We start from the raw sequence: 24,178 nt of genomic DNA on the forward strand, positions 1-24,178 counted from the left end.
TAATAATAATAATAATAATAATATTAGTAATAGTGATGTTTGTTAAATTCTTACTATGTTCCAAATGCTGTACTAAGCACTGGGGTGGATACAAGCAAATTGGGATGGATGCAGTCCCTGTCCCGACTGGATTCACAATCTCAATCCCCATTTTATAGATGAGGTAACTGAGGCCCAAAGAAGTGAAGTGACTTGTCCAGGGTCACACAGAAGACACGTGGAGGATCCGGGATTAGAACCTGTGACCTTCTGAATCCCAGGCACATGCTGTATCCACTAGGCCATACTAAGCCCACCTTCCCCGCAGTCTCCCCTTCCCTCCCCTCTGGTCTTTTAGGTGGGAATGTAATGTGGCTGATTGTCCAGAGGAAGGAGGGCAGGGACAGGGATGGGGATCTTGGGGGTTGTAATGGCGAGCCCCTGGGGATGCAGTTGGCACAGGGAGTGGAAACCACTGGTGCCAGTTGACAGTTGTGCCCACCACTCAAAGAGACCATAGTATTATTATCCAGTGTCGTGGAGTCATTTCTGATTCATAGAGACCCTATGGATGTATTTTCTCCAGAATATCCTGTCTTCTACCATAACGTTGTTATGGTCTCTATTGATCTAGCTTCTGGTCTACCTCTTCCACATTTTCCGTGGACTTTTCTTAGCATTAGTGTCTTCTTCAGGGAATTAGTCCTTTTGATTATGTGTCCAAAATATGCTAATCTGAATCGAGTTATCTGGCCTTCCAAAGACCACTTTGGCTTAGTTTGCTCCAAAATCCATTTGTTTGTTTTTCGGGTAGTCCATGGTATTCGCCAAAACCTTCTCCAACACCACATTTCAAAAGAATCGATGCTCTTTCTGTTCTGTTTTTTTTCACTGTCCAGCTTTCAGATTCATACGTTGTCACTGAAAACCCCATAGAATTGACAATTTGTATTTCTGTGCCAGTTGTTACTTCAGCGCGTTTCATGTTTTTTTCCAGGCTCTTCATCTTCCAGTACTATATCTGTAGTTGTTCTTGTATGTGTATCCATAGAGTTTTCTTAGTAAAAATACGGAAATGGTTTACCATTGCCTCCTTCCGCACAGTGAAAATTTGAGTCTCTGCCTTGGTCTTCGATCAACATTTTGATCATTTAATCATCTGCCTTTGACTCTTTTCCATGCTGCTGCTGTCCAGCACAGGTGAATCAACTTTGACGCTTCAGTTTAGGCCTTTCCATATTGGGTAACACTAATGTGAGTACCTCTCAATGGTATAGCTGTAAGCTTCATTGGCGTACACAAACTCTCCTGCCACGGTAAGGCATTGATTCATAGGCGAGCAAAAAGGCCCTACCCACCACAATACTGGCCCCATGCGGCTCCCTTTGTGTGGGTTCTGGACAAAACAGACAGCCAATGGGTTATAAATTTGTCAATTTAGGAAAACAATACTCTAGGTCTAAAGTATCCACTGGATGAATCATTGATTCTTCTTTCTTGCTCCATGGGGAGCCATTGCTGTGTGATAAATTGAACCTCAAATTGTCTCACTTTGTCATTTAAATGTCACTTCAGCTTTGTACTGAGAGAATCCGAGGGTTGGAAACTTAGAAAAATGATATTTAGGTTCTTTACACTCACATTTTTCACTTTTTTTCAGGAAAAAATAGCCTGGCTGACAGATTTTCCTACTTTTCACCTTTTGTGGAGTTGGTCCTATTTTTTCCCCCTCAGTACATTTTCTTGGTTCTTTCTGGGTAACCAGAAAGGGGAAACCAGGCTGTTCCAGAGCTGAGGTCTGTTATAAACTCTGGAATGGTTTTCTTTAACATAGTGCTTGCATAGTAAGCTCTTCTTTGCCAGGAACAAAATAACCAATTTTTCATCACAAACTTAAATGAACATTGAAAAATCAGCATCCTGCAAGCACCATTAGCTTATGTATCACTGTAAAATGTTTTATGACTCTTGGTCTATAATGGAGGCGGAATGAAAATAAATTGTATCATAATACAAATTTGTTTCTGTCAGTTTGCACTAGCACTGATAAGCTCACTGAAATCTGAGTTTGCTGTTGGTAACCTGAAAGTGACCCACAGCTTTGCATACTTGCTCTAACACATAGGCTAAATCACTGAAATAATGGTTTTGTCCCAAATGTAAGGAGATACCAGTCCCTTTAACTCTCTAAATCATCTTTTATTCAGAGGGGCAGTAATTCCTCAATGAACTGACACTCCTGTAATGTGGCCCATTTTTTTCCCTTCAGGATCATTCCCTCTACTACCACTTAAAGAATATTTACAGCCTGACTCCCAGGCTTTATAGATGTAGGTAACCTATAGGCCTCCCTAGTATATAAACCTGAGAGGCCTGCAGACCACTTTATTGGGAATATTATCTCATGATGCTTTCGGTCAAGATTTCTTTGCACTGAGGCTTTATGCAAAAGGCTTTTAGTGGTTAATGCTAAGACCTACCGAACTCCAGCTATCCAGGAGATGAACTAAACACACTTAAAGAGCCTAAATTGATGCAATTATCAATCTGTGCAAGTTAACCATCAGCACAGCAAATTTTGTGAGCTGGGTGTCTCAGATGTTATCCACACAACCTTTCCTTTTCTGCTGAGTTTTGTCAAACTGGGAGAGGTATGTAAAGCTAGTAGAAAGAGCAGAACCCTGGGTGTCAGAGGACCTGGGTTCTAATTCCAGATCCACTACTTGCCTGCTGTGTGACTTTAGGCAAGTCACTTCACCTCTGTGCCTCAGTTCCCTCATCTGCAAAATGGGGATTCAGTACCTGTATTCCCTCCTACTTAGATCTACCCCAGGGCTGAGTAATAATAATAACAATGATGGCATTTAAGTGCTTACTATGTGCCAGGCCAGCACGGGGGGGCGAATACAAGCAAATAAGTGCTAGTACAGTGCTCTGCACACAGTAAGCACTCAGTAAATACAATTGAATGAATGAATAGAAGCAAATTGGGTTGGACACAGTCCCTGTCCCACGTGGAGCTCACAGTCTAAATCCCCATTTTCAGATGAGGTAACTGAGGCCCAGAGAAGTGAAGTGACTTGCCGAAGGTCACACAGCAGACAAGTGGCGGAGGTGGGATTAGAACCCATGACCTTCTGACAACCAGGCCTGTGCTCTATCCACCTTGCTATGAGTCCAGTGCTTGGCACATAGAAAGCACTTAACAATTATTATTAATACCCTAACAATGGTATTTGTTAAACACTTGCTAGGTACTATTATTAGCATTATTGTTAGCATTATTATCTCCAATCCATCCAAAGTACATCGACCCAGCCGTCCCACCCACCTTTGTACAAGGTTCCTGTGGCTTTTCAGGCCTCAGTCCCCTGCAACCTGATTGCTCTTTCACCCTGTTCTATTCTAAATCTCTTCTTTTACCTGATTGAAACTGAGGTTGGATAATGATTTCTTGAGAAACGAGTAGTTGGCACTGTTGAAGGAAGCTGAGAGGTCAAGGAGGATTAGGATGGGAGAGAAGCCATTGGATTTGGCGAGAAGGAGATCATTTCTCACCTTTGAGAGGGTGGTTTCTGTGGAGAGAAGGGGACAGAAGCCAGATTGGAGAGGGTCAAGGAGAGAATTAGAGGAGATGAACTTAGAGAATTAGAGAAGCAGCATGGCTCAGTGGAAAGAGCATGAGCTTTGGAGTCAGAGGTCAGGGGTTCAAATCCAGGCTCCACCAATTGTCAGCTGGGTGACTTTGGGCAAGTAATTTAGCTTCTCTGTGCCTCAGTTACCTCATCTGTAAAATGGGGATGAAGGCTGTGAGCCCCCTGTGGGACAACCTGATCACCTTGTGACCACCCCAGTGCTTAGAACAGTGCTTTGCACATAGTAAGTGCTTAACAAATTCCATTATCATTATTATTATTACTACTAGTAGAAGTAGTAGTAGTAGTAGTAGTAGTAGTAGTAGTAGTAGTAGTAGTAGTAGTAGTTAACAGCTCCAATGGGAGTGTGGCTCGTGGCACCATCAGTGTTGCCACCCTCCCCACCCCAACTGCTTCCAAGACCAGCGGTTCCCAAATCCCTCAGCTGCAAAACTGGGAAGCCGAGGCTGGACTGGAGTGGGATGGGGGACAGTGGACTGTGGCAACAGAGGAAAGGGGTTGGGAGAGAAGACCCCAGGGGAGGAAGGGAGCTACTGAGCGGGCTTCAGGAAGTAAAGATTTCCTTTGAGTTGTCATGGAACTTTGAAGTTTAAAATGATAATAATAATAATAATAATAATAGCATTTATTAAGTGCTTACTATGTGCAAAGCACTGTTCTAAGTGCTGGGGAGGTTACAAGGTGATCAGGTTGTCCCACGGGGGGCTCACAGTCTTAATCCCCATTTTACAGATGAGGTAACTGAGGCACAGAGAAATTAAGTGACTTGCCCAAAGTCACACAGCTGACAATTGGCAGTGCTGAGATTTGAACCCATGACCTCTGGCTCCAAAGCCCAGGCTCTTTCCACTGAGCCACGCTGCTTCTCTAAAACCAAGGGGGGGACCCATTTCTGAGCATGGGGCTGCAGGGCCGTATCCTCAACAGCGGACTCCCAGGGGAGATAGCCCAATTTGAGGATTCGAAGACACTCCAGCCACTGTCTCGCTCTTACCTTGTCTCTGCTCTCCCACTACACCGAGGTTCACACTCTTCTCTCCTCCTGAGTGAACCTCCTAACTCTACATTTCACCCTAAACTGTCCCATCTCTACCTGCCAGCCAGCCTTATTGCGTTTCTGTCGGTCAGTAACCTTTATTAGGAAATGTTGAGTGCTGAACGTGGTACTTCAGAGATGGTGATTTCAACATTAGCAAATTTGGTCAAGTAATAAACATTTTACTAGTCCTCTAAGATGGGTTTGTATTTTCTTTTTTTTAATATCAGTCACCTGTTGCTTCTTAGGTGCCCATTTCAGTTTTTTTTTTCCAGACCCTGGCTTCCAGATTATAATTCCAGCTCTGCAATTTGCCTGCTGCAGAGCCTTGGGAAAGTCAATTAACTTCTCTGTGCTTTAGTTTTCCCATCTGCAAAATGGGGATATAAAACATTTTTACTGCTTTCCTCATATAGTGAAAGCGCTATGTGGGAAAGGACTGTCTCCAATCTGATTTTCTTGTATGTATCCCAGGGTTTATCCCAGTGTTTGACACATAGTATCAATCAGTGATATCTATTGAGCCCTTACTGTGTGTAGGCACTGTACTAAATGCTTTGGAGAGTATAATGCAGCAAAGTTGGCAGGTACAACCCCTTCCCACAAGGAGCTTACTGTCTAAAGGAAGATTTTACAGTGTAGTAAATGTTTAATCAGCATAATAATTTCATTCATACTATCATTTTCTAAAATGCATTATCCTTGTGTTGATTTTTGCCAAACTAACTTCTCCAATCTCTTCCTCCTGCCTTTTAGTAAAAGATGCTGCATGGTTTTGATTTTCAGTGACTATTGCAGAATGACTCTTCCACACAATTTCCACACCAGATCCTCCAGTGCCCCATCATGGACCTTTGTCCATGGGTATATTTAGACTTTCCTTAATTTTATCTTTTGCATGACACTGTGGACCTCTTGTCAATGCTTTTCTCCAAACCCTTTTTAAACCTCTTGGCATTTTTTGCCTCCCCAGTTTCCTCCCCAATTTCCTTTATTAATTATATATATTATTATTACTCGATCTTTGTTAAGTGCTTACCATGAACCAATCGGAGATACAAGATAAAGAATCTGGACACATGGTCCCTGTCCCACAGGGTGCTCACAATCTAAGTCGGAGGGAGAAGGGGTTTTGAATCCCCGTTTTTCAAATGACAAAACAGACACAGAGTGGCAAGTGGTAGAGTCAGGATTAGAACCCAGGTCCTCTGCTCCCAGACCTGTGTTCCTTCCAGTAAGCCACGCTACTGCTGCTCCTATGGTAATAAATTGTAGATGCTTATCCCCTGCTAGGTGGAAAACGTGCTTCTTTTCATTTTTTAAAGCTAGTTTCTTTTCCTAGTTTACCAAAAAAATGCTCTTTCCAAAGCCTCTGAATGACTGAAGCAAAACTGAATTTTGAAGTTAGAATTATCCTGATGAAATACTGTCTAGCTACAGATTGACTCCTCAGATTTCTCTTTTCCCAGAAAACTTAATTCCACATTGAACTCCTCCCTCATTCTCCTTGTCACCATTGATTCTTTAGGGAATTTTGTTGCTTGCTTGTAGATGTGAAGGGATTTCATAAGCAAAGAACAGTTGGACAGAGGTGTTTTTTTCCCTGCTAACATTTCAGTGTACTAAACCAAGCTATTCCCAGAATGCATGTATCAATCCATTTCCATTCCTGTAAATGTTTTATCGAAATGGAGGGAACACTCACTTCTTAGTGTGTTGCCCAAAAGTGATTTGAGCCAAAAGAACTCCTTTTTTATGAGACTTTTTTGTATGCTCTAAAATTCCCAGACTTCTGGCACAAGGGGCAGGTTAGAGCAGAAAAAAAGTTGAGTCCATACAGATCGAAACAGTGTGACAAATCATTTAGGGCCCAAAGTGGATGTTTCTGATCTACATAGGCTGCTGATGCCTGTAAACCCCTTCTGGACAGAAAATATGACTACCAACTCTATTGTACTGTAGTCTCCTAAGGGCTTAGTACAGTGCTCTGTATACAGTAAGCAAATGCTGAAAAAATGGCATTGATTGTTTGATTGATTTAAGTCATTTACCTGTCTCCCCCTTCTAGACTGTGAGCCTGTTTTTGGATAGGTACCATCTCTATATGTTGCTGACTTGTACTTCCCAAGCGCTCAGTACAGTGCTCTGCATACAGTAAGCGCTCAATAAATATGAATGAATGAATGAATGAATGAATGGAGCGGATCAAGCAGTTAATTGCTCAACCCTCTTCTTCACTTTAGTTATGCAAGCCAGAGCTGAAGACTTCACAAAACAATACTGTAGTGGGAATGATATTTGTGTTGTTTTTTGATTGGTTCATTACGTGAACCCCCATTCGTATGTTTCCATAGTAGCTTGATTTTTCTGCGGTATCCTATCACTTTCTTCCTTAGAAGAAAGCAGGCAAGCCATAACCCTTGTTCTAATCCTATTCACCTGATCCTGCAAACCTGGGCTATTGACTCACAGGGCCAAATTGCTACTGAATTGATTCTATGGGCCCAAGAATGGTATGGAAATTGGGGAACTTCATTCCCCCCTAAAGTAAGACAGGAGATGACTTAGGGCAGGGACCACATATTTCTTTTCCTCTCTAAATGTAATTCATGTGCACTCTATGGCACTTCGAAGGCCATAAATATTAATAAGGTCATTGGAATGAAATTAAACCTAGCGGGGTAATGTGCTGATGATGTCCTAAATGAAATGAATCATTGCCGGTTGCATCTGGTAATGGGAAATCAGCTTTGCGCTAGCTAGTCTGCCCTCCTGGTGGATCCAACCTTCCTGCTGTCCTTGTAGGTGCAGAACTCTTGGACAGATTCACTGACATGAGGCCAGGGAAAACTACAGGATCAGGCTCAATCTGGAAAACCCCCAATGAAGAAAAGTCAAGTGCTTGGTAAAGTGACCGTTTATGCTGTCTACACCATCCAGAAGCAATAGAATCACTGACTAAACTGCTTAGAAAGGCAGGTGGTCCAAATGGCTATTTTCTGTTCAGGTTAAATTTTCTATATGGAATCATTCAAGCAAACATTCCTAAAGTAAGTGCTTAACAAATACCATCATTGTTATTATTATTCCTGGTAATAGAGTATGTTAAAGCTATTAATAAATAATAACAGTGATAATAATAATGATAATAATAGCTGTGGCATTTGTTAAGCACTTACTGTGTGCCAGGCATTGTACTCAGCACTGGAATGGACACCAGTTAATCAGGTTGGATATAGTCCCTGTCTCACATGGGGCTCACAGCCTTGATCCGCATTTTACAGATGAGGGAACTGAGGCACAGAGAAGTGATGTGAATTTCCCCAGGTCACACTGCAGACAAGTGGCAGCCAGGATTATAAATCAGGTCCTTCCGATTCCCAGGCCCATGCTCTATCCACAAGTCAATACAGATTCTCTATTGTTGTAGTCATCAAAGGATCTTGAGCAGATTATGGGATTGGCAGACAGATTCTGTGCTAGTATCACTAATGAAATTATTCAACTGCCCTGGCAAGCAGGGGGATTAGTGAAGTAAGCATGTCCTTCCAGGGATGAGGTACAATGGGTGAGGAGAGGTGTAAGCCCAGTGTGGGCAGGGATTGTTTCTCTTCATTGCTGAATTGTACTTTCCAAGCGCTTAGTACAGTGCTCTGTACACAGTAGGTGCTCAATAAATATGATTGAGTGAATGAAACCTTGACTGGTTCACCCATTCATTCATTCATTCAATCATATTTATTGAGCGCTTACTGTGTGCAGAGCACTGTACTAAGCGCTTGGAAAGTACAATTCGGCAACAGATAGAGACAATCCCTACCCAACAATGGGCTCACAGTCTAGAAGAGGGAGACAGGCAACAAAACAAAACAAGTAGATAGACATCAATCTCCCTTGGTGAACTCATTCACTCCCACTGCTTCAACTATCATCTCTATGTTGATGACACCCAAATCTACATCTCTGCCCCTGCTCTCTCTCACTCCCTCCAGGCTCGCATCTCCTCCTGACTTCAGGACATCTCCATCTGGATGTCTGCTCGCCACCTAAAACTCAACATGTCCAAGATTGAACTCCTTGTCTTCCCTCCCAAACCCTGCCCTCTCTGTGACTTTCCCATCACTGTTGATGGCACTACCATCCTTCCCGTCTCACAAGCCCGCAACCTTGGTGTCATCCTCGACTCCACTCTTTCGTTCACCCCTCACATCCAAGCTGTCACCAAAACCTGCCGGTCTCAGCTCCGCAACATTGCCAAGATCTACCCTTTCCTCTCCATCCAAACCACTACACTGCTCGTTCAAGCTCTCATCCTATCCCGTCTGGATTACTGTATCAGCCTCCTCTCTGATCTCCCATCCTCATGTCTCTCCCCACTTCAATCCATACTTCACGCTGCTGCCCAGATTATCTTTGTCCAGAAACGCTCTGGGCATGTTACTCCCCTCCTCAAAAATCTCCAGTGGCTACCAATCAACCTACATATCGGGCAAAAACTTCTCACCCTCGGCTTCAAGGCTGTCCATCACCTCACCCCCTCCTACCTCACCTCCCTTCTCTCCTTCTACAGCCCAGCCCTCACCCTCCGCTCCTCTGCCGCTAATCTCGTCACCATGACTTGTTCTCGCCTGTCCCGCCGTCTACTCCCGGCCCATGTCATCCCCCTAGCCTGGAATGCCCTCCCACCCCACATCCGCCAAGCTAGCTCTCTTCCTCCCTTCAAGGCCCTACTGAGAGCTCACCTCCTCCAGGAGGCCTTCCCAGACTGAGCCCCCTCCTTCCTCTCCCCCTCCTCTCCCTCCCCACCCCCCCGCCTTACCTCCTTCCCCTCCCCACAGCACTTGTATGTATGTATCTCTGTTTGTACATATTTATTACTCTATTTATTTATTTTATTTGTACATGTTTATTCTATTTATTTTATTTTGTTAATATGTTTTGTTTTGTTGTCTGTCTCTCCCTTCTAGACTGTGAGCTCCTGTAACAACAGCCAGCTCACTGTACCTCAGTCTCATCCAATTTACCACTGACCCTTTTCCCATAGACCTGCCTTTGGCCTGGATCTCCATCCCACTTCATATCCAACAAATAATCACTCTCCCCACTGTCAAAACATTATTAAAATCACATCACCCCCAACAAGCTTTCCCTAAGCCTGCATTTCTCCTACTCCCTCTCCCTTCTGCATCACCCTTGTACTTGGATTTATACCCTTTATTCACCCCACTCTCAGTCCCACTGCAATTAAACACATTTCCATAATTTATTTTAATGACTGTCTTCCTGTCTGGATTGTAAACTCCTTGTGAACAGGGACCAAGTCTATCAAATCTGTTATATTGTACTACCATCCTTCCCATCTCACAAGCCCGCAACCTTGGTGTCATCCTCGACTCCACTCTCTCGTTCACCCCACACATCCAATCGGTCACCAAAACCTGCTGGTCTCACCTGCACAACACTGCCAAGCTCCACCCTTTCCTCTCCATCCAAACCGCTACCTTGCTGGTTCACTCTCTCATCTTATCCCGACTGAATTACTGCACCAGCCTCATCTCTGATCTCCCATCCTTCTGTCTCTCTCCACTTCAGTCTATACTTCACTCTGCTGCCCAGATTATCTTTGTGCAGAAACACTCTGGGCATGTTACTCCCCTCCTCAAAAATCTCCAGTGGCTGCCTAACAACCTACGAATCAAGCAAAAACTCCTCACTCTCCATCACCTCACCCCCTCCTACCTCACCTCCCTTCTCTCCTTCTACAGCCCAGCCCGTACCCTCTGCTTCTCTGCTGCTAATCTTCTCACTGTACCTCTTTCTCGCCTGTCCTGCCGTCGACCTCCGGCCCACGTCCTTCCCCGGGCCTGGAATGCCCTCCCTCCACACATCCTCCAACCTAGCTCTCTTCCTCCCTTCAAAGCCCTACTGAAAGCTCACCTCCTCCAGGATGCCTTCCCAGACTGAGCCCCCTTTTTCCTCTCCTCCTCCCCATACCCCCTCGCCCTACCTCCTTCCCCTCCCCACAGCACCTGTATATCATCATCATCATCAATCGTATTTATTGAGCGCTTACTATGTGCAGAGCACTGTACTAAGCGCTTGGGAAGTACAAATTGGCAACATATAGAGACAGTCCCTACCCAACAGTGGGCTCACAGTCTAAAAGGGGGAGACAGAGAACAAAACCAAACATACTAACAAAATAAAATAAATAGAATAGATATGTACAAGTAAAATAAATAAATAAATAATAGAGTAATAAATATGTACAAACATATATACATATATACAGGTGCTGTGGGGAAGGGAAGGAGGTAAGATGGGGGGGAATGCAGAGGGGGACGAGGGGGAGAGGAAGGAGGGGGCTAAGTCTGGGAAGGCCTCCTGGAGGAGGTGAGCTCTCAGTAGGGCCTTGAAGGGAGGAAGAGAGCTAGCTTGGTGGATGGGCAGAGGGAGGGCATTCCAGACCCGGGGGATATATATATGTGTACAGATTTATTACTCTATTTATTTTACTTGTACATATAAACTATTCTATTTATTTTGTTAATGATGTGCATATAGCTTTAATTCTATTTGTTCTGATGATTTTGACACATGTCTACATTTTGTTTTGTTGTCTGTCTCCCCATTCTAGACTGTGAGCCCGTTATTGGGTAGGGACCATCTCTATATGTTGCCGACTTGTACTTCCCAAGCACTTAGTACAGTGCTCTGCACAAAGTAAGTGCTCAATAAATACGATTGAATGAATGAATGTACTTAACATCCATTTTACAGATGAAAAAACTGAAGCACAGAGAAGTTAATTGACTTGTCCATAGTGACACAGCAGGCAAGCGGCAGAGCCGGGACTAGAATTCATGTCTCCTGATTCCCAGTTCTGTGCTCTTTCAACTAGACCATATGGCTTCTCTCAGAGCTGCTTTGTTTTTTGCAGGGCCATAGTTTTGAAAAATTCAAATTCCAATAGAAGAATTTCCTCATTTGCCTTCTCTGAAGTGCCTACGTGGCTTCTCAAAGCACTTGCTCTCTGAGGAAATTTAGCCCAACTGTGACTCACAGAATGCCGCCTGTGTTCATTCCAAGAGATGGCTCTGATATATATACACAAGTCCATTTGCATTTTCTGAAGGTCAGTACGACTTCTCCCTTGTCCAACGGATCCTGTTGTTTCGTTGATTTTTGTTGCACTGTAGATGAACAAACAATTTTGAAACGCTCCAGGTTGGCATGCCATCTGCCCCCTCCTCAAATCTCCCCTACCCACTTCAGCTCCCTGCAGCCAGCAAGGACCACATGGATGCCTGTGAGTTCTCTCTGCTTCAGTTTTATGTGATTGATTTTTGGTGGGGTTGGGGGGAACCCAAGACCAGCACCTTGGAAGGAGCTTATTAACCAGTACCTAGTCTACCTTCTTCCCTCCTTGTCCCCTGTTCATCCCACCCAACAAAGACATGCACACACTCTCTCTGTCTCTGTCTGTCTGTCTGTCTGTCTGTCTCTCTCTCTCTCCCTAAGGATACTAAGGATATATGTTGCCAACTTGTACTTCCCAAGCACTTAGTACAGTGCTTTGCACACAGTAAGCACTCAATAAATACGATTGATTGATTGATTGATTGATTGATAAGGATACTAAAGGGGCCTGGATCTCCCCCAGCACCATGGACCTGGAAGTGGCTTCAAGACACCCTTGTGGTCCATAGTTAATCAAAGCTGCCTTCCTTTTTCCTCTCCCCCAGCCTTAGCTGGTCTTTGACCTGTGCCCTCCTGAGGATAATAATCATGATGCTGGCATTTGTTAAGCACTTACTATGTGCCAAGCCCTGTTCTAAGCGCTGGGGTAGATACATGGCAATCAGGTTGTCCCTTGTGGGACTCACAGTCTTCATCCCCATTTTACAGATGAGGTAACTGAGGCACCTCAGTTAAGTGACGTGAGGAGAGTGAGTGAGGTGAGTTAAGTGAGGTTAAGTGATTTGCCCAAGGTCACACAGGTGACAAGTGCCAGAGGCTGGATTAGAACCCACGACCTCTGACTCCCAAGCCCGTGCTCTTTCCACTAAGCCATGCTGCTTCTCAGAGTGGTGAACCAGAGACCAGCTGTTGAAAGTAAGTGCTCGTTAAGTGCTTACTGTGTGCCAGGCACTGTACTAAGCGCTGGGGTTGATACAATCAAATCGGGTTGGGCACAGTCTGTACCACATGGGGCTCACAGTCTCAATCCCCATTTTACAGTTCCACACGCAGACTGAATGAATGAGGTAACTGAGGCACAGAGAAATGAATCAATCAATCAATCAATCATATTTATTGAGCGCTTACTATGTGCAGAGCACTGTACTAAGCGCTTGGGAAGTACAAATCGGCAACATATAGAAACAGTTCCTACCCAACAGTGGGCTCACAGTCTAAAAGGGGGAGACAGAGAACAAAACCGAACATACTAACAAAATAAAATAAATAAATAAATAAATAAATAGAGTACTAAATATGTACAAACATATATACTTATATACAGGTGCTGTGGGGAAGGGAAGGAGGTCCCTTCAAGCGCTTAGTACAGTGCTCTGCACATAGTAAGCGCTCAATAAATACGATTGATGATGATGAGGTAAGATGGGGGGATGGAGAGGGGGACGAGGGGGAGAGGAAGGAAGGGGCTCAGTCTGGGAAGGCCTCCTGGAGGAGGTGAGCTCTCAGCAGGGCCTTGAAGGGAGGAAGAGAGCTAGCTTGGCGGAGGGGCAGAGGGAGTGAAGTGACGTGCCAAAGGTCACACAGCAGACAAATGGTGGATCCAGGATTAGAACCCATGACCTTCAGACTCCCAGGCCCGTGCTCTGTCCACTACGCCATGCTGCTTCTCAAAGTACTCAAGCATACCTCACTCATCCTCCTACTGTGTTACGCCTAAGGGACTTGGAAGAAGTACTTTGAAATACTACTAGCAGCACCAGCACCTGATTGAAAAGCACTCTTTCCTATAAAATCTAAATTCACTGGAAAATCACCAATACTCGATTTCCTTTTCTGGTTCAGTCCCAAGGTGACCCAGGGGTACTGGCCATTTCAAGGTCAAATGCTATCTGAGCCAGCAGGCGGAACTTGGAAGTGAGGGTGGGATACTGCCCCCACAACCAAAACTGCCAGATTGACAGTCCAAGCTGGGAATACAGAAGGGGTCCCTCGCCCCTGTGTCAATCAAACTAGGTATGGAGGAGGAGGGAGGGCAGAGATTGGATAAACTGAGGACAAAGCTGGAATGACCTAGGAGCACAGGTGATAAATACCTGTGGCCTCTGGCCCTCTAGGCCGAGGATCGAGACTCCTCACTCTCGGCTTCAAGGCTCTCCATCACCTCGCCCCCTCCTACCTCACCTCCCTTCTCTCCTTCTCCAGCCCAGCCCGCACCCTCCTCTCCTCTACCTCCGCTAACTTCCTCACTGTGCCTTGTTCTCGCCTGTCCCACCATCGACCCCCAGCCAACATCCTCCCCCTGGCCTGGAATGCCCTCCCTCTGCACATCCGCCAATCTAGCTCTCTTCCCCCCTTCAAAGCCCCTGAGAGCTCACCTTCTCTGGGAGGCCTTCCCAGCCTGAGCCCCCTTTCTCCTCTCCTCCTCCCCACCCCCCCGCCCTACCTCTTTCCCCCCCCCCACAGCACCTGTATATATATTTGTACAGATTTATTACTCTATTTTACTTGTACATATTTACTATTCTATTTATTTTGTTAATGATGTGCATATAGCTTTAATTCTATTTGTTCTGATGATTTTGACACCTGTCTACATGTTTTGTTTTGATGTCTGTCTCCCCTTCTAGACTATGAGCCCATTTTTGGGTAGGAACCCTCTCTATATGTTGCCAACTTGTACTTCCCAAGCACTCAGTACAATGCTGTGCACACAGTAAGCGCTCAATAAATATGATTGAATGAATGAATGAATGAATGAATGAATGAATGAATGAATGAATGAGACTTGCAGCAGATGGCTGCAGGGCCCCTCTGTCCAGCGTGTGAGAAGCCCGCTCTACCTGCACCAAGTGAGGAGCCATGGGATGGGGGAGTGAGGGCCCTGTCCCACTGGACGCTCACGGGGCTGGAAGCCAGGCGCTTCGCCATGGGTATGGAATGAATGAATGGATTCCTCCCAAGTGGGAAATACTCGTGGGTGGGAGCTAGGGACTTCCCCCCATGGGTGCGTAACTCAAGTGGATTCCTCCCGAGTGGGAAGTGCACGTGGGTGAAAGCTAGCCGCCCCGTCATGTGCAAACAAAATGTAAGGGAATTCCACCTGGGTGGGACCTGGGTGTTCTGCCACGCGTGACTAATGTTTGAATATGTTCCTCCCATTAGGGAAGCTCTAATATTACTAATTGATTACATTCCTCCCAAAAGGGAAGTTCAGTTCATTGCGCCTAAACAATTAAATAATTCAATTCGCCTCGCGGAATAAATTTTATATAAAACTCAGGCTTTCCATCCCCTCTCTGTCTCTATCTCTGTCTCTGTCTCTGTCTCTGTCTCTGTCTCTGTCTCTCTCTCTCTATTTCTCTCTCTTTCTCTCGCTCTCTCGCCGCCCCTATTACCAAATGAACCCATCCCCGGATGATGGGTGACAGGGTCCTGTTTAGATTTTCTTGGCAGTGGTGAGTGAATTCAAACCATGTATTATGGTGAGATGAAGGCAGGGGGACCCAGCATTTGAGATATTCTACGTGAAATATATTTGTTGGACAAAGGATATATGCCTCCTAGGCATTATGAGATAAGGAGGAGATACTGGGCATTGATTTTATATCACACCAATCTAGAGTTCCCCCCATCATTAGGAGAACCTGGTTGAGTCGCTGACAACCAGTGATTGAAATCCAATACATTTTAATCCCTTATCAGGTAATTCCATATCTTATTAATGACTCATTCCATTATCAAATCAGCATGGCTCAGCAGAAAGAGCATGGGCTTTGGAGTCAGAGGTCATGGGTTCAAATCCCAGCTCTGCCAGCTGTCAGCTGTGTGACTTTGGGCAAGTCACTTCACTTCTCTGTGCCTCAGTTACCTCATCTGTAAAATGGGGATTAAAACTGTGAGCCCCCCCGGAACAACCTGATCACCTTGTAACCTCCCCAGTGCTTAGAACAGTGCTTGGCACATAGTAAGTGTTTAACAAATACCATCATTATTATTATTATGTTACCTTGATAGGCCCAAGCTCAAGCATTTGGTGGTAGCAACATCCACTGGTAGAAGAAATCAGAAAAAAATGATTGTTAATCAAAAATGCTCATAAAATAATGTGAGAATATAAAAACAGAAACATAGAGGAAGGGGGATTATGTTCAACAGTTGGCCATTAGTGGTATCAATTTATGGTGTGTGATTAGAGATAATTATGAAGTTTATCTTTCATTTTAATCTGAAGTAGCATGCAATTATAGAACTGAAATAGGTTACCCAACTATTCAATAAACATTGGAAAGTCTTTCTATCTTGATCAATTTGAATCTTGAATGAATGTACGTTAAGATTTATTTTCTTCATTTCTGAAGGCGGAATATTGTAGTTGTCCCTTGTAACTAGATGGTAAACACCTACCTACCTTTAGCTTTCATGATCACCTGTGAAGAGTTTTTTCAAGTGAGACCATAAATTGATGTCACTTTAAGACTGAAAATAAAATAGAACCGTAACATGGTGGTACAGATTTTGAGGACATTGTAGAAATAATAGAACTGCTATCTTTTGTACATATCTATTCTATTTATTTTATTTTGTTAGTATGTTTGGTTTTGTTCTCTGTCTCCCCCCTTTTAGACTGTGAGCCCACTGTTGGGTAGGGACTGTTTCTATATGTTGCCAATTTGTACTTCCCAAGCGCTTAGTACAGTGCTCTGCACATAGTAAGCGCTCAATAAATATGATTGATGTTGATGTTGACGGAATGGAATTGTAGGATGCCATTCAGTTACTCCATCTTCTTGCCTCCAGGAAAGGTGAAATCTCTGCACTTCCTGGGTCATGGGTGATTACCATTTTTGCTTGCAGAATTGCCCTCCCTTTTCTTCATTATTTTGGCAACAGAAAAACAAGGGCAAGGCTATTATGTGGTAAAATAAGCCTAGCAATAAGGAAGGCAGATTGACTAGTGGATAAAACATGGACAGGCAGTCAGAATGGTCTGGGTTTTAATTCCAGGTCTGACACTTGTCTGCTGGGTAACCTTGGACAAGTCATTTAAGTTCTCTATGCCTCAGTAAAATAGGGATTAAGACTGTGAGCCCCATGTGAGACATGAACTGTGTCCAACCTGATTAGCTTGTATCTAACCCAGCATTTAGTATAATGCCCAGCACATAGTAATCACTTAACAAATACAGTAAAAAAATGGAAAAAGAGGAGGTCAGGAGAAAGGAAAGGAAGGTAACACCATACTTGGGGCTGTGTCTCATTTCTTTTGCACTCTCTCAAATGCTGCACAAAATAGACACTTAATGAATTATGATAGTGCCCCCTCATCCCCTGTACAAGAGTTCTTACATCCTGTAAGCCTATACCCTTGGTGCTCTGACCCTACTCTTCTTCCTATTCTGGTGCATGCCTCTATCATGCTTAAATCTTTTATTTATTCCTCAAAAACTGAGGGTAAATGATTATGGTACTTTTAAAATGGCCGTGGAATAATTAATCATGAAGTCCTCAGTAAACAATTCTTCCTTCTGTGTCTTCTAAGATCTCCTGTGTAGTTGAAGTTAGATCTATCTCAGAGGAGAAGGGTTGGGGTGCTCTCCTGTAATGTCTTAATAAAATTAGAAATTGCTATTTGCCCTCCTCTCAGCCTTTTCCAGTTTCAAATAACCCCAGGACCTTTATCCTGAATTAGAATTTTTTTATAATGGGGGGCTCATTTGTAATTCAGCTGTATGCAGGTGGAGGGTGCAAATATTTGAAAACCTATGCACCACTCAGGAATGAATTTAAGTAGAACCTGCTGGGAGTTTTACCCAGTAATTAATCAGTAGCATCTATTGAGTACCTATTGTGTGCACAGCACTGTACTAAGCCCTTGGGGAGAGTACAATAAAGGTAAAAGGCATGACCCCCTACAAGGACTGTATAATCTCTCCAGGGAAACGGGGACATAATCATTTACAGAGATAGGAGAAAAAAGAATGGTAAGGTGGTTAGGTGAATTGATAAGTGCTTAAATTGTAGAGTATGTAAATTACTATGCCTGAAAGAGTTGTGGGGGAGTAAGTGATGAGGTGGCAGTTGGGAGGATATGACCCATACCTAAGAAAGAACATTCTCACAATACACAGTGGGGAAGCACTGCAACAGTTTTCTGATGAATATTGTGAAAGCTTAAGATTTTCAAAACATAGGGTAGTTTCTTGGAACTAATATATGGACTAAAAAAGCCTCTCAAAGACTTTTTTAGCATCCTTTCGTTTCTGAGGTTCTACACTGCCTTTTCTTCACTTTCACACACACACACTTCACACACATAGCTCCCCAGCGCTTAGAACAGTACTTTGCACATAATAAGTGCTTAATAAATGCCATTATTATTATTATTATTATTGTTATTATTGTTATTATTATTATTATGTGTTTGAGGCCCTGTGCCTCAGGTGGTAAAATGGCATCTAAGATTTACACTGGACTGAAGTACTGCCATCACATTCATTCTAGCTGTGAGTGAAATCATGAAATAATATTAATACTGAGACTCTTCCTGTTTGAATAAAGGTCAGAAACAATGGAATTCCATTGTTGGATATGCTCAATATAGATAGCAGGTGATCAACCTTGGTTTGCTCATTATCTCAGCAAATTCAAAGTTCTAGAAATATTTTACTTCCGAAATCAGAAGGCTCTTGCCCAGTTTTTGATGATCAAATTCTAGTCCCTAGAACTTCAAAGGGTCCATTTTGACTACTAGGCAATGAGCTATTTCTAAATCAGACTTCTTCAGACAAATCAAAGCCACCTATCCTGTCCATGAACTCAGTGTGTGTCAAGTTTGACATTGGAAAATCAAGGTGCTTATTGAGATATTCATGTACCAAAAAAGGTCCCTGAAATTTCTTTGAAAGGATGAGACGCGTCTCCCTCCACATGTTAATGACTGAGAAATTGTCAAAGAAAAATTTTATTGAACTTATTTCCACCCACAAAACTGACCTATCTGGAAAAACTTTGTTTTCTGAAAGGCAGCAGCATCAAAAGCACTGGGATTGAGAAGCAAAGCCCCTCTCTACCTTCCATGAATCCTAATTACCAATCCCAGTTCTGTGCTCATACCTAAGAGAGTAGAGAAGCTGCATGGTCTTGGGAAAATAGCACAGGCCTGGGAATCAGAGGATCTGGGTTTTTATACCATTCCACCACTTGTCTGCTTGTGACCTTGGGCAAATCAATTCACTTTTCTGTGCCTCAATTCCTTCAACTGCAACGTGGGAATTCAGTATCTGTTCTTCCTCCTACTTAGATTGGGAGCCCCATGTGGAACACAATTGTCTTGTATCTACTCAACTGCCTAAAATGGTGCTTGGCCCATAGTAAATGCTCAACACATACCACAATCCCTCTCCTTCTCCTTCTTTTCCTTCTCCTTCTTCTTCTCCTCCTTCTCCTTCTTCTCCTTCTCCTTCTCCTCCTTCTTCTCCTCCTTCTCCTTCTCCCCTTCTCCTTCTTCTTCTCTTCCCCATCCTCCATTTCTTCGTCCTCCTCCTTCTTCTCCCCCTCAACTTCTTCTTCCTTTTCCTCTTCTTTACACTTTAGAGGTAGCTGAGAGTTTACACCACTGAGAAGCAGCATGACTCAGTGGAAAGAACCCAGGCTTTGGAATCAGAGGTCATGGGTTCAAATCCCAGCTCCACCAATTGTCAGCTGTGTGACTTTGGGCAAGTCACTTAACTTCTCTGTGCCTCAGTTAAATCATCTGTAAAATGGGGATTAAGACTGTGAGCCCCACGTGGGATGGCCTGATCACCTTGTATCCCCCCAGTGCTTAGAACAGTGCTTTGCACATAGTAAGCACTTAACAAATACCATTATTATTATTATTATCATCCGGAGAGAAATTTCCTTTGAAAAGAGATTTTTGCATGATCCCTCATTATATCAGCTGTAGGCAAGGATTCAGTGCTGTTTACATCATCAGGAGAGGAACTGTCTTTGAAAAAGACTCCTGCACACTATCATCAAAAGACTGGAGGAAGCTGAACTGTTTATATTATCAGAAGAGGAATTTCCTTGAGACAAGGTTTCCACATATTCCCTCAAAGGATCATCTAAAGAAAGGAAGAAGCTGCTCATCCTAAAGTACTCTCTGTTGGACTGGGAACTCAGGGAAGGAATCTGGGAAGCATTTGAGAGTTGGGATTTCTTTGGCTATTAAGGGCACAAGTTTTGCAAAGGTATGCGACCACCGGATTCTGCTGGGATAGTGCAGCTAGGCATCTAGAGCCAGTAAGTTGCTTTAATAAAAAGAATCTGTTGTAAACTGTGACCCTGTAATGTGGTCCCTTCAGCAACTGCTTCCAAAGAAATTATCTCGTTAAATGAGCAGATCATTGGAAACACCTAACATCTCTGTTGTGTAGTACTCTCCCATGTTCTTATTATAGTGGTCTGAACACATTAAGCGCTCAGTAAGTATCATTGATTGCTCACCTGCTCTCATAGCTCTGAGCTGCATCACAATAGTGACTCTTTACTCCTCCCTACCCTGGATTCAATGGACTTCCTGGCTGTCCAGCCCTGTGAGCAGGAAAGCAGGGCAGGCAGCAGGACTGTCTGACCAAGGTCTTGACTAATTGTATTCCCGTCTAGGTGCCCGGTATAAGACTAGGAGAGTAGGGTTTGGAGAGCAAGTGTAGAGTAAATCTGTAAGTAGATATGTAAACCAGCCAGTAAATCTGGCTGAAAGAATCATCTGTGAAAAAGATGCCTAGTCCATGAAAATTGAAGAACTAAGAATATCCATTTTTTTTTCGTCTTATGCTGTCGCGTCATCTCCCACCCATAGCGACTCTAAGGACACATCTCTCTCAGAATGCCCCATTGTTCTGGTAGTGTATCCATAGAGTTTTCTTGGTAAAAAATATGGAAGTGGTTTTCCATTGCCTTCTTAATAATAATGATGATAATGATGGTATTTGTTAAGCACATACCATGTGCCAAGCTCTGTTCTAAGCCCTGGGGTAGATACAAGGTAATCAGGTTGTCCCGTGTGCGGTTCAGAGTCATAATCCCCATTTTACAGATAAGGTAACTGAGGTACAGAGAATTGAAGTGACTTGCCCACGGTCGCACAGCAGACAAGTGGCAGAACTGGGACTAGAACCCATGACCTTTTAACTCCCAGCCCCATGCTAAATCATCATCATCATCAATCGTATTTATTGAGCGCTTACTATGTGCAGAGCACTATACTAAGCGCTTGGGAAGTACAAATTGGCAACATATAGAGACAGTCCTTACCCAACAGTGGGCTCACAGTCTAAAAGGGGGAGACAGAGAACAAAACCAAACATACTAACAAAATAAAATTAATCCACTACGCCATGCTGCTTCTGTACTTCTGCACAGTTAATTTGAGTTTCTACCCTTGCCTCTTTCCCCTGCCGCTGCTGCCCAGCACAGGTGAGTTTTGATTTGTAACCGATTGCCTTCCACTCACTAGCCACTGGCCAAGCTAGGAATGGAATGGATATACCTCTGCTTAACTCTCCCTCCCATAGCCAAGACTTGTAGAGTACTAGAAACTCTCCAGGTGCGATCCTGAGAAGAGTATCCAATTTTAGGGTCCATATTTTAAAGGTCTGTCTCATTCAGCAATCTTTTAAAATACATTCCTTTTCTTAGGTGCAATGAACATCAGTATTATAAAAGCATTCATTCTTTATTGAGAAGGAGCGTGGCTTAGTGGAAAGAGCCGGGGCTTGGGAGTCAGAGATCATGGGTTCTAATCCCGGCTCCACCGCTTGTCAGCGTGTGACTTTGGGCAAGTCACTTAACTTCTCTGGGCCTCAGTTCTGTCATCTGTAAAATGGGGATTGAGACTGTGAGCCGCACGTGGGACAACCTGATTACTTTGTATCTACCCCTGTGCTTAGTACACTGCATGGCACATAGTAAGCACTTAAAAAATACCATTATTATTATTATTATTTAGTACTTTACAAATGTATAAAGACAGACCCTTTTCTGAGTAGTTGATCATCCAAATCCATCACATAGGACAGACACGCCTATAACAGGGGAAACTGGTGAAGAGCTGAAATTGGCAATCAGCCAAAAGAATGGTCAGGACACTTGGAGGACAAATAGAAACTTGGTCTAAATATGCAGGAAGGAGAAAATGCCAGAGTTGTGATTCACCTGAACACGTGATGGCCATTTTCCACCTTGTAGCTATTTAATTTATACTTTCCTTTGAGTCTTTACTGTCTTTTGAAATTTTAGTATTTTATAAGTGACTCACTAGGGAAGTCTAGGCCTCAAATTCCCCACCTGTGAAGTTGAGGTAGTACCATCATCTAGGGTTGTGCGGGGTTCATTTAGTTAATAGATGTGTGAGTACTTTCCTTTCCAGAAAAAGGCAGTCATCGGCATCCCGCAAAGCACTTTTTGAGTGTTGACTTTGTAAAGAAGTTCTGAGATGATTAACAAGGAAGGTAAGACCCATGGCCTGCCTTCTAGGATATTCCAGTCTAGCAGGGGAGGCAGCCCAACACTCATCCACTGATATACTATCACCATAAGAACCTCTAGTGATTGCCCATTCCTTTCTGCATCAAGAAGAAACTCCTGAACATTTGTTTTAATAAAATAATAATGATAATAATAATGGTACTTATTAAGCACTTACTGTGTGCCAAACACTGTTCTACGTGTTGGGGTAGATACAAGTTAATCAGGTTGGACACAGCCCTTGTGCCACATGGACTTAATTCCCATTTTTGGAGATGAGGTAACTGAGGCCCAAGGAAGTAGATTTGCCCAAAGTCACACAGCAGACATGTGGCAAGCCAGGACTAGAACCCAGGACAATCAGTCAGCTCTCTTAACCTCACTCCTGTCCAACTCCCTCCCAGTTCACACATTTGGATCTTCTCAGGGCAACCTATTCACTGTGCCTCATTCTTGCGCACATTCTCAATTTGCTTGCGATTTCCCTGCCACTTTACATCACAACCACTGCACTCCCCATCTTCAGAGTTCTGGAATCACTTCTCTTCCAAGAGGCCTTCCCTGATTTGTCTCTCATTTCCCTACCCTATTTCAATTTCTCCTTATTTCTGCCTCTTCAGCACTTCTATATCACCTAGCCACTTGGGTATTTATCCCATCTCCACCTTAGTACTTATGTGCATATCTTTAAACTATCTATCATTTATTTCATTGTCCATATCCTTTCTTAGATAGTATGCTCCTTGTGGGCAGCGATTATGTCTATTAGCCCAATCATACTCGTTCAAGCTCTTAATACAGTGCTCTGCATAGAGCAAACACTCAGTACATACTATTGATCGATTATTATGTAGCAATAGACTGTAAGCTCCTTGTGTACAGGGAACATGCCTACCAACTCTGTAATACTGTCCTCTTCCAAGCACCTAGTACAGTGCTCTTCACACAGTAAGTGCTCAATAAATATTACCGATCAATTATTTATATGGTACTAAGCACTAGGGTAGACTTAAGATAATTGGACTGGACACAATTCCTGTTCCACATAGGGTGCACAGTCTCAATTCCCATTTGACAACTGAGGCACAAAGTTATGTGATTTTGCCGAGGTCTCACAGCAGAAAAGTAGTGGAGCCAGGATTAAAACCCAGTCCTCTGACTCCCAGGGTCGTGCCCTTTCCACTAAACCATGCTGCTTCTCTAATCAGTTGATTAATTGGTAGTAACAATGAAGCTGGAATTCAGGCAAAGTTGGAAGAAGCCATTAAGTCAAGGTCTCCTTCAAAGTGTGAAAGAAAAGAATTAGTTGATTCTCAAAAAATGCTGTACCCAATCATTTTTAAATCCCTTGTGGAAACACTTTTTGAGAATTTTGAGAACAGGACTGAGTCAGACAACCATGTCTTCAGCTTTGTTGGGAAACTCTCCTGCTTAGAGATAGGGGAGGAGAGTTACTTCTCATCCCACTGCATTCTTCCCCCTCAAAAAATTTCAGTAAGTCTGAAAAGCAGGAGCCATTTCCCTTTATAATACCTCTTTTTAAGCACTTTTCTAACAAAGCAGTACTGGATTTTAATATGGCTAGTCCTTAAAGCATTATTGAATCTTAATATCGGAGTTCCTTTTGGTGCTTTCACACTACTCACCTGCTATTTCCGATGCCCACATACTGTGAATTGCACATACATGAGCCCGCTGAACAATAGGAGTGCGCACAGCTGCTGTGGCTTGCATTAAAATTAGTTATCAGTCATACAAGGGGCAAATCTCAAAAAGTACAACATAGTAGCACTCTGCT

At 43.5% G+C, this 24,178-nt stretch overlaps 1 protein-coding gene and 1 non-coding gene across 2 annotated transcripts in view; one reads left to right on the forward strand and one right to left on the reverse strand.

Moving 5' to 3' along the window:
• Positions 1-24,178, forward strand: part of ST6GALNAC3 (ST6 N-acetylgalactosaminide alpha-2,6-sialyltransferase 3) — a 375,554-nt gene that overhangs the window by 175,796 nt on the left and 175,580 nt on the right. The window lies entirely within an intron of this gene.
• LOC119927856 lies at positions 21,341-21,478 on the reverse strand. Its single transcript, XR_005450823.1, has one exon. It is a non-coding gene; the product is annotated as a small nucleolar RNA SNORA7 (small nucleolar RNA).

The sequence above is a fragment of the Tachyglossus aculeatus genome, chromosome 4 (genome assembly GCF_015852505.1).
Source record: "Tachyglossus aculeatus isolate mTacAcu1 chromosome 4, mTacAcu1.pri, whole genome shotgun sequence".
NCBI classification, from domain to species: Eukaryota; Metazoa; Chordata; class Mammalia; order Monotremata; family Tachyglossidae; genus Tachyglossus; species Tachyglossus aculeatus.